Here is a 14,713-nt window from a genome sequence, read left to right as displayed (position 1 = left end):
AGGAAGACGGTTCAAGTATCAGGTTCCCTTTGAAAACTACTACGACAGAACTGCACATCACTATTTATTAGATAAAGTCATTCAAGTGTATGCTTAGCTCACATACATGTGTAGGGGTATACATTTCCAGTAATCTAAGAAACAGTTGAAAAATGCATTACGAGTGTACGCGAGCAACTGTTATATGCGGGGCGGGTGGACAATTCGTCATATGTAGTATGAATCTGTATACCACTGTTCTTACACATTGTGGGTGAAATGTATGCCTCAAGCGTATACAGGTTACATTGTAATGCCATCAACCCGCTTATTTACTATGCTTGGTTCGCTGGCTGGTTGGTTGGCAGACACAGTTGTCTGCTCCAGCAATGCCCGGAAGACAAATTCAATACCGCAATAAAAAAGTCATGATTAGGCATTCGCATTAGCAAGTGAAGATTGTCTAACCAACCATGCTGAAAGCACATTAAGGTGGTTGTGCAGTGGTCACCAAAATGAAAACTGTGGCTGTGTTGGCAAGAGTAAAATCTTCGTAGTGGTAGTTGGTTAGTCGTTGATCAACGAGAAACAATCCAGACGTATGCACGCATATTTACTAACACTCAGAACTGCCACCGGATTTCTTCTCATGACCCCTGAACACCACCTACATAGTGAGGCCAAAGAACTCAACATTAAAGAGTAGAAGAAATGCTAAATAGGCAGTTTTTGCTTTTTGTTTTTGTTTTCAAATGTGCCAATAAACAATAGCCCCTTTCGATGTTGCTGTTCTGCTTGTTGAGCGACTACTAAACGAAAGAGATTAATAACATGTGTGAAGTGAGCGCGAATAATTAGTTCACTAGCTGATGCCCTCTCTTCTAGAGGAAATGTCCTCTGTTCCAAAGAGTTGCCCTCGTTATCTTCGTAGAGCTTCGGAAACTATTCGTAATTCACCAACATGTCGTGTAAACGCAGCCACTGAGATATATCAACGCATGCAGTGATTTAGTTTTCGCTTGTCCTTCAAGCAGTTAACATCTCCTACCCTACGCGAGTTCTGTGCTGAAATCGTTTCGGATTCTCTTGGTTACACATGCTGCAAAAAAATATTGCATTCGTATTCGAAGTTCTAATGGCGTTGTGATCCTCTATTCTAAAAGATTTACATATCTTTCTCCAACATGATTTGATATATGTATTAATTTCGGTAAGATTTTTCTCAAAGAAAATGGCCGATATACACTTTCCTATGCTCTGTATGCACATATTTCCATTAAATCTTTCTACTTATCGACTTCAGAACAGAAATCGAAATCAAAAGTCTAAGTAAATCAATCGAAAGTTCGGACGTTTCGTAGTCTAAGCTTTCGTACATCTCTAGTGTTTTAATTACCAAAATTCTCGATCACCCTACGACTGGCACAAACTTATATAACTATATACATTGATTGCAGTACGAGTACGAATTTCAAGTACAAAAGGCGTCTTTTGATAATCACAACTTTATTGCCGAGTTGTTGCTTTTGTGTTTCTTCTTCATTTTCCGTGACAAATCTTCCTGCTGAATGGCAAGACATTTATTTCCTATATATGTTGTGCTCACTCCATTGTCACCACGTTAAGGGTAATCCGCAAAGTTCTTTTTCTACGCTTATATGAACTCGCTTAGTGACGCAGTTATGATACAATTTGACTAGGTTAAGTTCTGAACAAAAAGCTGAACTGGAAGGACGCCGTCACACAGCGCCTAAACTTGTTGGATAAAGTCCACAGATCGTATGCACGCATAGGTCGCGCTCTGAGAACAACGCCTAGCCAAACTCTTCATATCAGTCTTGACTTCCTACCATTGGATTTAGCGACCAAGTCAGGTCTGCGTTTAAGCGAGTTGTCCAATTGCAACAAAAAAACCATAGGACACTCTAGCATACTAAACAAACAAAGTTTCCTTCCTCCTAGCACGGATCGCTGTACTTCTACATGAAATGCGGAAAGCAACTTTATGGTAAACATTCCCAGTGGGCAAGAATGGGCGGTGTCGGATAGCTGCCTTGCTGCAAACGCGAGCATTGCCATATACACAGACAGTTGTAATCTCAACAGCAGAGTGGGAGGTGGAGTCTGTTCGAGGGACCTAGACCTCAAATTCTCCTTCAGGCTGCCCAATCACTGTAGTGGCTCCCAGGCAGAAGTATCCGCCATCATGAAAGCCGAAGTTAGGATAGGTACGCACAATATCGGCAATGAAATATTTATATTCAGCGACAACCAAGTTGCTATCACATCTCCGGGCTCTTACTCGTTCAGTTCTGGACTAACACTAAACTGGCGCCGATCTCTTCAAGGGATGATTCAACAGAACCGTGTAGACCTGATGTGAGTACCGGAGCACATGTACATCGAGGGAAACTGCATTGCACACGAAATCGCTAGGCAGGGTACGACCAGGCATATTTTTCCTGCCCCATACCGCCTATGTATGATTCTTGCGACATGCAAGCTAATGCTAAAAGAGCACATCCACAGCGAAGCCAACGAAAGATGGCTACAAATACCCGGGTGTCAAAATGGGATCCTAAAATAAACAGTCACGTTTACACTCTGAGTAGGTATAAAATTTCCACACATGTAGGAGTTCTAACTAACTGGACCACTGCCTTATAGGTAGACATGCAGAAAGGTTCGGAGCGTCTTATCATCGTTGCTGTAGGAGTTGACAAGAGAATGTAGAGGAGAAAACTGTGGTTCACTTCACCTGCAACTGCTCGGCGCTATGTGGCGCAAGTCAGCGCGTTTTGGGATACCCTTTTTGGATAACCTGCGCCAGGTCGTGTAATGTAACATCAAGGACTTGGTAGCATTTATCTGGTCCACAGAATGGCTTGAAGCGGAGAGGTAATGGGGTTTTTTCGTGGTATCACAACGGGCCTAATATCCCTGGCCAAGGTGTGACCGCGGGCAAAAAGCAAAAAATGAGTTTTATTAAAAAAATCATCGCGAGGTAGCACTACGCGTAACAACGAATTATTTCAAAATATTGTAACGAATTTTGGGAAATTCCTCTTATTCCAAACCTTCTGCAATCGTTCGAATCAACAAACTGTTGAATAAATAACTCCAATATTCAATAATGCAAAGTGGGCTTTATTATACTACTTTGAGAGTACTTCACAATAACACTTATACTTGTTGTTGTGCTACTGATTCTGACTACTCAGCTTGCGCCGCTTTTATACTCTCCGTTGCTTCATTCGCATATTTCTTTTAAGGTCTAGTAATTTCTCGAACTCCATGCTTGGTTACCAGCCATATACAGGTATACTTGTAGTTTGTAACCAAATGCGTGCGTATATGTGAGTACCATTTCGGCTGATGATTACATGTGTTTGTGGGTATCTCTCCGTTGCATTGTATGTATGTGAGTAAATGATGATTGATTTGTTTACGTACACAGGAGTGGCAGCTTGCTTTATTGTTGTTGTGCCTTTATTTAATAACCTTAATGATGTGAGTATCAGTTAGTGATGCTAATATTCGTCACAATATCTTATTTATGGTCCGGTTAAGCTCAACAAAAATTATTTATAAAAAAAAATAAACAACCACCCTTTCAAAACCAAACAAGCACTTGCAATACGAATAAACGACCACCCTTTCAAAACTAAACAAGCCTTACAATACGAATAAACAAAGCCTACTTAAGTGAGTGCAGTCGGTTGTTGCATTGCTCACGGCGTCGATTGTGGTGCTTCTTTCTAGCTCCAATCAAAGTACATTTAGCACGCGCGCTGACACATCTACTCTTGAACACCAGCGCGTTGCATTTAAGGGTTTGTTTTTTGCCAATCAGAAATGATGTTTGAAAGCATTTATGCGAAAACACGTTCCAATACAAAATTTATTGACGATTATTTTACGTTGGATATTCGAAGTTGTTTCGTGTTTATTAATTAACTCGAGACTGGACTTATGCTTATTTATGTTGAGATTGAAATATGTGTGTTTATTTACAAATAAATTTTTATTTTTACTTCCTTCATATTATGTCGGTTGAGTTTGTCCGCTTTCCATACAAATCTTGCAATCGATTTTTAAGTAACTTCTCATTGCGCTACAAACGTGAAACTTTACACATAGGTTAGAACACCGTGACAATGCAAAAAAAGGAAAAAATCCGTTAGATGGCGCACGGATCGAAATAATTAGATAAGAATTTGAAAATTTTCAAACCAGCTTTTAAGTAACTTCTCGATGAGCTAGAGACTTCAAATTTTAAACTTAATTCAGAGGTCGATGACAGCCGATGACACGATACAAAAAGTCGCTAGGGGGCGCACGAGATGAGATATTTAGAAAAATGGTACGAAACGGAGGGAATTTTGGAATTGATTTTTATGTAAGTTCTCATTGAGCTACAACTGTAAAACTTCACAGATAGGATAAGACGCCGAGAAAATTTAAGAGAAAGGAGAAAAAAATTCCGTTAGGTGGGGGACGTATTGAAATATTTAGATAAGGATTTGGAAATTTGGTGTTTTAAGATCGATGTTAAAGTAACTTATCATTGAGCTACAAACATGAAACCTCAGAGACAAGTTAAAACACCGTGACAAAGGAACAAAAGGATAAAAAATTCCGTTAGGTGGCGCGTGGATCGAAAAAATTAGATATTAATTTGGAAATTTTAAACCGGGTTTAAGTAACAAAAAGTAACGGAACGGAGGGAATTTTGGGATTGATTTTTATGTAAGTTCTCATTGAGCTACAAGCGTAAAACTTAATAGATAGGTTAAGACACCGAGAAAATGTAAGAAAAGGAGAAAATAAAAAAATTTTAAACACTTCCTTTATATAAATGGACAAAAATCAGCGAAAAATGTCTCCTTATATCAAGACATAACTTGCTAAACTTTGAAATTGCAAAAAATATTTATGAGAAGTAAAAATATAAAGGTGGAGCGCAATTGATTGACTAATAATATCTCCTTTCCTACCAACTTTCCAATCCAAGTAATGTGCGCTCGTCTTTTATATTTTTACTTCTCATGAATATTTTTTGCGATTTCTCTGTCAAAATTTAAACATCAAAGTTTAGCAAGAATATGTCTTTATATAAGGAGACATTTTCGCAGATTTTTGTCCATTTATATAAAGGAAGTGCTTAAACTTTTTTTATTTTATTTAATCGTAACTTTTATTTTCCTAATTTTTGCTCTTTGTTCTGTGTCGCTCTTGACCACATAACCAGAGTTCGTATACAAAAGCAATTACAAGTCTTAATATCTTTGTCAATGACCTGAAAACAGGTTGATATTGATTTGACCATCAGACTCGTTAGCATTTTAACTGATGGAATTTATAGAGCGGGCGGCGTGGTGTGATGGCAGCGTGCTCCGCACCAAAGATCCTGGGTTCATGTCCCGGGCAAAGCAACATCAAAATTTTAGAAACAAGTTTTTTCAATTAGAAGAAAATTTGTCTAAGCGAGGTCGCCCCTCGGTAGTGTCTGGCAAGCACTTCGAGTGTATTTCTGCCATGAAAAGCTCTCAGTGAAAACTCATCTGCCGTGCAGATGCCTTTCGAATCCGGCATAATGCAAGTAGGTCCCGTCCCCCCAAATTGTAGGAAAAATTAAAAGGAGCACAACGCAAATTGGAAAAGAAGCTCGGCCTAAAATCTCCTCGGAGGTTATTGCGCTTTACATTTACTTATTCAATTTATTGAACTCAAACAGCCATCTTTGGCTTGTAAGTTCCCTGCAAAAATCGTGCGATTAATCCCTAAAGAGATTGGTATCCGATTGATCTCTTTTGTCTATACTTGGCCATAATTGATCTCCTTTAGTCCCTTTCGGGTACAGTTGGGATTAGTCAGGTTGAAATCTATGTAGTCCATTTTAAGGTATATAAAAAAAACGGCAACGAAATGAGTAAAATAAAGAAGATTACAGGTGATTGAATCGAATTATTTAAGAAAAATGCGGACCCCTATACCGAACCTTACGACTACGCCGAAGTATAGGGTTAAATTTTCGAAGAATATTTTTTATTCCTTTTTTGAAAAGCGGGCACACAACTTGCATCAAATAGATTTGGTGGCTTGGCAAACCCTTTGACTGTGTATCTCATGGCAGAAAATTCGACTGGACCCTATTTGAGTCCTTATTGAACTGCAAAGGGAACTAGTCTTCATATATTCCCATATGGGTACAAAGGGGATTGGTCCTATCGATCCCTTTCGGGTATAAAAGGGTACAATTAGTCTATTCATAGGACATGCTCAAACAAAAGGGAACAGTTGAACTCATACAAAGAGATCAAAACTGGTATTGGTCGCATAGTTCCTTGCGACTCATCTTTGATTCATCCTAGACTAATCGCATTTTTTGCAGGGTTATTATTATAAAGACTTTGCGAGTTCTTCTCCAACACATGCTATAATTTCGCGACTCGCGAAATAGAGAACTTGGCTTCTCGCGAGATTCTTTTATTCCGAAATACTCGTAATGCTTGCAAGCAAGTCGTTGCATTGCAAGTATCATATGTAGAGCTTACGATTTCTTCTCTAACACAAACCAGAATTTCGACACTCATTCCCTTAATTATTTCTTATAAGGTCGTGTTTTGCCAATGCCACTGCCCCTATACCATGGCGAGTGAAGTAATTGCAGTTTAAGTATGTAATTTGTAGTACAACATCACCATCAGATGTTTTGGAAACATTTTAGGGTCACGACTTCAGAAAGTTTAAGACGAATTTACGAATCACAAGTAAGAAAGTGTAAGTTCGGGTGAAATCGAACATTACATACCCAGCTGTGCACTTGAAACGCTGTTCTTGGTTGAATATAAGGCAAATGTAGTTAAATACTGTAGAGGTATTGCAAACTTTGTTAAGGTTAGACATTTAGGAAAAGTTGGCGTGGTTTTTAACCGATTTTGATTGTTTTCACTGAATCTATATAATTTGGCAAGGCCAAATTTCATGTAATATCTTTAACGGCTTTTCATTTACGGACTGTTAAACTTCGCAATTTTCATCTTCTAAATGTGGGTGGTGCCACGCCTATACTCCGAAATTGTTTGGAATTTATGTTTTGCGTCATAAAACTAATCCACCTACCAAATTTCATTAGCTTGGCGGTATTCATTTTGAGTTGTCTAATTTTTTCCATTTTTCTAAATTTTCCATATCGAAAAAGTGGGCGTGGTTATCGTCCGATTTCGCTCATTTTCAATACCAATCTGAACCCCGTATACCCGTGGTGAAGATATCTCAATATTTGCACAAGTTATCGTGTTAACGGGCAGACACGATGGAAGGGCGAACGGGCATGGTTTAATCAAATTTGATATTGATGATTTTGATATATGGAAGTCTATATGGATTTTGATTCCTTTATACCTGTACAACCAACCGTTATCCAATCAAAGTTATAATACCCTGTGTACAAGTACAGTTGGGTATAAAAAAGATAGGTGCATACATACATACATATGAAAGTACTAACAATAAAATGCTTTCATCTTTATTATTTTAATGAAGTTTGTTTATTGTAAACATTAAATAATTTCCACATTTTCTCTTGCTTCAAACTCTAACTTGCTTGTTTTTTTCGTTTAGCTCAATCGGTTTGTCTTGAACTCATCGTAAACTCGTAGCGTGGCTAGAATGCACAAGCAAAACTTTACAATCTCAAATTCGCTTTCAATTGTATTTTGAGTTCATATACACTTAAATTTATTTAATAATTTCCCCATGAGAATATTTACAGTTGTATTCAAAAGTCATACTGACATTCAAATAGCGCTAAATCAGTGAAGCCCAACGTTGGCAGAGCTTCGTGTACAAACGCAACTCGTTTGTAGTTGTATGTGTTTACGTGAAGAATGTTTGAGCAAAGAATACACGCATGAGATGTTAACTGCTTGAAGTACAAGTGCTTGCTTTACTGAATCTCTGCCGCTGCGCGCACACGACATTTAGGTGAACGCCGAATAGTTTTACGAATCTCTACGAAGCACTGAAGTGTACTACTGCACTAAATGTTGTTTATTGCACTTGTAGTTTGCATCAGCCGTAGACTGCTTGGGCGCCCACTCGATGAGTTCTTTTTTTTCGCCATTTATAGTATGCGTTTTTCGGTCGGTGGGTGCGCATAGTTGGGCGTGGTGACACTACCAAAATATGCAACCTGCATAACTTTTTTCATGGCAGTTGCACAATTTAATTAATTAAATTTCAATTAAAGCCAAATATACTTTTTTTTCTTTGCTGAGGAAAGGAAGACGATGCTGACGACATTTTGGCGACAGTCGTATGGTTTATAGAAATATCATAATTGCAAAAACGACAAGTTTTGGTTATGTAAGATTAAGAGGGCGCCCTTGTGAAACTCTATATTTTCACTCTTGTTAAAAGATAGGAGTGCATTTGGACCGTTTTCAAGTTTAACGTCGGTCTGTTTTAGCGCGCTTATCTCCGAAGGTACTTTAAGAATTGACATTGGATTTTCACCAGTGACTGCACCTGGACCCTAACCTGTGAAGTAACTTAGGTTATTTTACTGAATTAGAACGCAAAAGAGAACAATTTACTGTGTTCTTAAAAGGTATCGGTGTTTTTATTCATACGATTTTTGATGTGTAAACATCTTTGCTCTCGGTAAGGGGGAATCCAGAATGTAAGCGTAAGCTAACTGTAGGCGTAAGCATCCATCGTCTTTAGGTATGGAATGCTATGTTGGGGAATATAGAGTGTACATAAGTATAGGCTTGGTGGATGAATGTAAAGAAAAGAAAAAAAAAACACAAAGTACAAAAAAAAAAGTAAAAAAAAAAGAAAAGTAAAAAAGTAAAAAAAATCAAATAAAAGAACAGAAAAGAAAAGAGAAGAAACATAAATAAAAGAAACGTAAATGAAACGTAAATGAAATAAAAGAAAAGGAAAAAAAAGAAAAGAAAGGAAAAGAAAATAAAATAAATGAAATAAAAGAAAATAAAAGTAAAAAAGAAAAGAAAAAAAAAAGAAAAATAAATAAAATAAGAGAAAAAAAGAAAAGAAAAATAAAAACAATAAAATAAAATCAAATAAAAGAACAGAAAAGAGTAGAAAAGAAAAGAAACATAAATAAAATAAAAGCAAAAAAATAAAAGAAAAAAAATAAAATGAGGGCAGATAAACGGAATGATTAACATTCAAAATCGAAGCCGGAACCCGAACCGAATGGTGTTTTATCGAAGTTTTATAAATTTCGAAAATAAATTTATTATTAAGAAATTACCGCTTATATATCCAAGAGCTATCGATTTTATTAAACAGCTATCGATGTTCCTAAAAATATATCGATTTGTTATTAAGAAGTTATCGATTTGTTATCAAAATGCATCGATATGTTATTAAAAAGTTGTCTATAATCTATAGAAAAGTTGTCAATGTTACGAAAAAGTTATCGACAAGTTATTGACATGTTCTACAAAAGTTATAATGTCGAAAAGTTATATAAAATTTATCGATCTGTTATCGAAAAGTTATCGAATTTTCAATAATTTGTTAGCGGGGTGTTATAGGTTTACTATCAAAAAATTTACGATTTTTTGATATCAAAGTAATTTAATTTTTTACGATTTTTTGATACCAAAGTAATTAAATTTTTTTAATTTCTATAAATGTAAATATGTACAGTGATGTATCTTGAAACAAAAAATCGTATCTTTAACAAAATTAATCACTGTTTTTTTCTTTTCTCATTGCAGGTAAACAAAAATTTTATTAAAAAACGTAAGATCATACAGAGGCTAAAGGTAAATATTTTTATTGACAATCCTATTAAAGAAACTCAACTATTACCACTTTACCTTTGATCCCCATTATTTTTTTTTGTGTTACCAAAAATTTGTTTTACGACCAAACTGAAAAGCCCTATCAAACACCAAGACCAATGTTATCCGTCGTCTTAACAATCAACTAGAAGCATTCTAGGACCTATTCCACTTGCTGCTTCTAGATCTGACAGCTGTATGACGCCTAATAGCTGGAGTCCTAATTTCGCAAGCGTAGAGCACCAGCAAAAAACGTGCCCGATTGTTTCCTCCCCCAACGTGCACCTACTACACCTGCTATCACTGACCAAGCCTAATTTAAAGTCATGTGACGTCAGAAGACAGTGTGCAGTCAGAATACCCGTCTGAGGAGTCTACAGTCCTCTCTTTTTAATGATAGGAGTAACTTTGTTAGTCTAAGGTTGTTAGATCTACACACGATCGACACTTTACAGCGCCGTGCTCGGGTCCACCCCTTTCCCACTTGGTCGATCAGGTGCGAATCTCGCTTTATCTTAATCTTGCGCAAACTAATTGGGACGTATACGGAGCAAACTTCGGGGGATCCGCCCTTTTTAGCTATTTGATCCGCTTTTCATTCCCATCAGCTCCCATATACCCTGGGACCCAATATAGTAGATATGCTTCTCCCTATCCCAGTTGCTGTGCTATGCGATATTATTGTTTTAATTGCTGCTTGGCTGTCAATATAAAAGTTGACACGGCTGCAGTTTCAGCTATATTCTTATAGTGTTTCCACTGCTTTGGTACCGGCTATTACTTTCGCCTGAAAAACGCTACAGTGATCTGGCAGCGTATAGGGTCCTATTTTTTCCGGATCAGCACAGTATAATGCACACCCTTCTCTCCTTTCACCACTGCGGATCCATCGGGGTACACATGTATCGCCTCGTCCGACATTTGCGCACCCTTGCTATTGTGGCTCTAAGATCCTCTTCAGGTCTACAGGTGGAACGTGCATAATGGCATACAGTGCAACCGTCGGGCTTGTTTTCAAGGCTCCTGTATCGCTAAGCATTGATAACCTGCATAACCCCTCCAATATTTTGGGGTAGGTACTTTTTTGTGTGGCAGTCCACCAAACAAAGGTGACTGCCGTGGTGTGATTGTAACGTACACCGCCGTCTACCACACCGAAGATCTTGGGTTCACACCCCGGGCAAAGCAACCTTAAATCTATAGAGACAAGGTTTAGTAGACAGTTTTTCTAAGCGGGGTCGCCCCTCTGCAATGATTTGGCAAGCACTCCGAGTGTATTTCTGCCATGAAAAGCTTCTCAGTGAAAACTCATCTGCTTTGAAAATGCCGTTCGGAGTCGGTAGGTCCCATCCCGTCAATTTTTAGAAAACGTTAAAAAAGAAATTTAAAGAGAAGCTCGGCTCAAATTCTCTACGAAGATTATCAAAAATCTTTTCGAAAAAGTCGAAAGTTCGGGAGGTTTACAAAAACTGTTTAAAAAGGATGTACATTAGACTGGGTCGATTTATTAACCGATATCGCGCCATCGATTTTTTGATAGGATTTGGGCTCAGGAAAAAAAGTTCCACTACGCATTCCTAAAAAAATTATTTTCGAGCCTGCGAAATTTAATTTTTTTTTTTTTACTTTTTTTCGACTATGATTTTTAAAGTTTTTTTCATGATCTTTTTGGGTATGCGTAGTGGAACTTTTTTTCCTGAGCCCAAATCCTATCAAAAAATCGATGGGGCGATATCGGTTAACTTTCGCCTATACAAATCGTTCATACATGTAGATACTTATTCAGATTGAAATGATTGGTACTACAAAACAGCATAATCAAAAAATTCTTTAAAATACAATTTTTTAAATTTTCATGAAGTTGTTTCAAAACTTCTCGAATTTTCAAATTTTTTCGAAATTTGTGCTCGACAAAGTTTTCGCTATAAATTGCTGCTTTGTTTTAACTCACAGCTGTATATAAATACAAATAAAGCATGCATTCTTGTATTCAATTTAGCATCGTTAGACAGTAAATTGCTGTCGTGCCCTTACAAAAGGCAAAAGTTCAAAGTATGACGTTGCCAAATTTCTTTACACTTTCACTTTATATGTATGTATTGCTCGTTTGAAAACAACAACAATAAGCACGGATTGCATGACCATTAAATGTTGTAAATGAAAATTCTGTTTTGTTTTCCATTACACTTATTTATCCATTTGTTCGAAGCAACAATGTTTCGTACACGAGATTTCCTGTAAATGATTATCCTTTGGAGACCTTGCAGCGAGTAAAGATTTTATCGTTTCTGTCACTTTATGTTTTCGTATGTTTTTGTATAGTTCAAAAATTCTAGCTTATAGTTTTGTTTGTTGTTAAATTTTGTAGGGCATTTTCTTGTTATTAGTAATGATTAGTGTGTGTATAAATTATACTATATAATTGCAACGTTTATTTCCAGCCAAATCGTGTTTCCATCTCATTAAAAAAGTTCTAAGTGGCATGAGCTTGTAAGTGAAACTATTTATTGTATCCAAGTTGTAATGGAAACACTTTGGCAGCCAGTAGAAGAAAATGTGCCCAATCAGTTCATGTATAAACTTCAATTGAAAATGTTGTAACGAATTTTGGGGAGTTCCTGACCTTATGGTAACGTTCGAATCGCTCAACTGTCGAATAAATAATTCCAATATTCAGTATTACAAATTGGCCTTTATTTAGACTACTTTGGGAGTAGTACTTCACAATTATTCTTCACTAATAGCGTGTTGAAATCAAACTGATTGATTATCGCTTGCACCGTGCTGCTTTTATACTCTCAGTTGGCCTCGTTCATTATTTAGCTATAAACATGTACATATACATATCTGTAGTTTATGTTTTTCTTCTAGCCATATGCATGTGTATGTGTGAGTAACAACTTCTGCTCTAAGCTGCCGGCTACATATATGTATGTGAAATAATATCTCTGCTTCAAGCTGCTGGCTATGTGTAGGGAATATTCTTCGTTGCCTTATAAATAAGTGTAGCTGCTTGCTTTAATGTGTACATGTACATAAGTGTGACTACTTGCTTTAATGTGTACATGTACGTAAGTGCGGCTGCTTGATTTATTGTTGTTGTGCCTATATTTAGAAGCAGCATGTTAATATTCGCCACAATATGTTACACCCTGACTTACTTAGTAAGAGTAATGTGTATATTTACTGGAAATTACACTTCTTTATGAAGTTCCTCCCTGATTTACTGACTTTCTTTGCCTGCAATTATAAGTTGTGTGTTTTCCCCACTACGATTCTGTTTCTCGGCGTCGATCATTTCTTGTACTTCATCGTACTGAAGTTACTTAGGTGCTTCTGAACAATGATAATATATTGTGGAGAATATTAGCAGTTTTATACATCACTATGATGCTACTAAATAAATGCACAACAACAAAAAAGCAATCAGGCACACTTACGTACATGTACACATTAAATCAAGCAACCACACATACACATAACCAACAGCTTCGAGGAAAAAAGATATTATTTCACATACACATCATCAGCTAAGCGCAGAAGTTGTTACTCACACATACACGCGCATATAACTAAATAACCAAACATGAGATACAACTGTTCTAGAAGGCATGTTGGTAAAAAGTCTAGAAGTCTTAGAAGAAATATGCGAACAAGGTAACAGAGAGTATAAAAGCAGCGCAAGCTGGGGAATAACTAGTCAGTTTGATTTAAACACGCTATTAGTGAAGTATAATTGTACTACTCCAAAAGTACTCTAAATAAAGACCATTTTGAAATATTGAATATTGGAGTTATTTATTCGACAGTTCAGCGATTCGAACGTTAGCAGAAAGTGCAGAATTATCAGGAATTCCCCAAAATTCGATACAATATAATATTTCTTCTGTACGTGTGTTTGTGAATGAAACGACTGGACCGATCTTGAAGAAATGTTATGCGTGTGTTCAAGGGAGTTTTAGGATGCTTCAGGTACAAAATTTGATCAGTTTTCTTTCTTATTTTTCCGGGAAGTGTACCAGGGGCCGCCATGTTCTAAAAGAAAATTATTTTAAGTGCGATTTTCTTGAAGCTTGGCACAGAAGTATCCCATTGACTGTCTTATTATGAGAAACTTTTCTTTCCGGAAATTTGACCAAAGACCCACTTATTCCAAAATATCTAATTTATGGTGTGGTTTGTTTGAAATTCGTTACACCAGTAACTCTTTCTCCAAGTTAATACTTTACTAACCTTTGTTTTCCAGGAAGACAACAAGGGACCGACGTACTCCAAACATCTAATTTGTGGTGCGTTATTCAGTAAGAGTATGTGTGCAGCCAGTCTGGCTCAATTGAGCTATGGCGCGCCGGCCACTGGTTTAGATCCTGGGAGAAATAGACGAACGAGGGCACTGAGAGTATAAAAGCAGCGTAATCTAAGGAATAGTCAATCAGTTTTATTTTAAAACGTTTTAAGTGAAGTACGCGAATAATTTCAATTGTAAAATTTAAAGCACGATAACCTCAGAAGAGATTTTAGGCTGAGCTTCGCTTCCAATTTGCGTCGTGCTCCTTTTAATTTTTCCTACAAATTGGCGGGACGAGACCTACTTATTTTATGCCGACTCCGAATGGCATCTGCAAGGCAGATGAGTTTTCACTGAGACGCTTTTCATTACAGAAATACACGCGGAGTGTTTGCCAAATACTGCCGAGGGGCGACCACGCTTAGATAGATTTTCTTCCAATTGAAAAAACTTGTTAATTAAATTTTGATGTTGCTTTGCCCGATGCGTGAATCCAGAATCTTCGAGTGGTAGGCGGAGCACGCTACCATCACACCACGGCGGCCGCCCTGCTACTACCATAGTGGTGCTGTAAATAAAGAACATTGTGATAGCGTGCGGCATTTATTAACTAGCGGCATAG

The 14,713-nt window shown here is 37.2% G+C and overlaps 1 protein-coding gene across 9 annotated transcripts in view; it reads left to right on the top strand.

The window, feature by feature from the left end:
- Positions 1 to 14,713, top strand: part of LOC137239588 (serine/threonine-protein kinase GL21140) — a 220,056-nt gene that overhangs the window by 139,702 nt on the left and 65,641 nt on the right. The window contains exon 1 of one of the 9 annotated variants that reach the window (XM_067765053.1): positions 9,746 to 9,785. The exons of the other annotated variants lie outside the window; for them this stretch is intronic. The gene's annotated coding sequence lies outside the window, so the exon portion shown is untranslated. Of the gene's footprint in view, positions 1 to 9,745; positions 9,786 to 14,713 lie in introns of those variants that run through there. 9 annotated transcript variants of the gene reach the window in all.

The sequence above is a fragment of the Eurosta solidaginis genome, chromosome 2, assembly GCF_040869045.1.
Source record: "Eurosta solidaginis isolate ZX-2024a chromosome 2, ASM4086904v1, whole genome shotgun sequence".
Lineage (NCBI taxonomy): Eukaryota > Metazoa > Arthropoda > Insecta > Diptera > Tephritidae > Eurosta > Eurosta solidaginis.
Note: the sequence above shows the minus strand (reverse complement) of the source record. Positions and strands in the feature narration are given on the sequence as shown.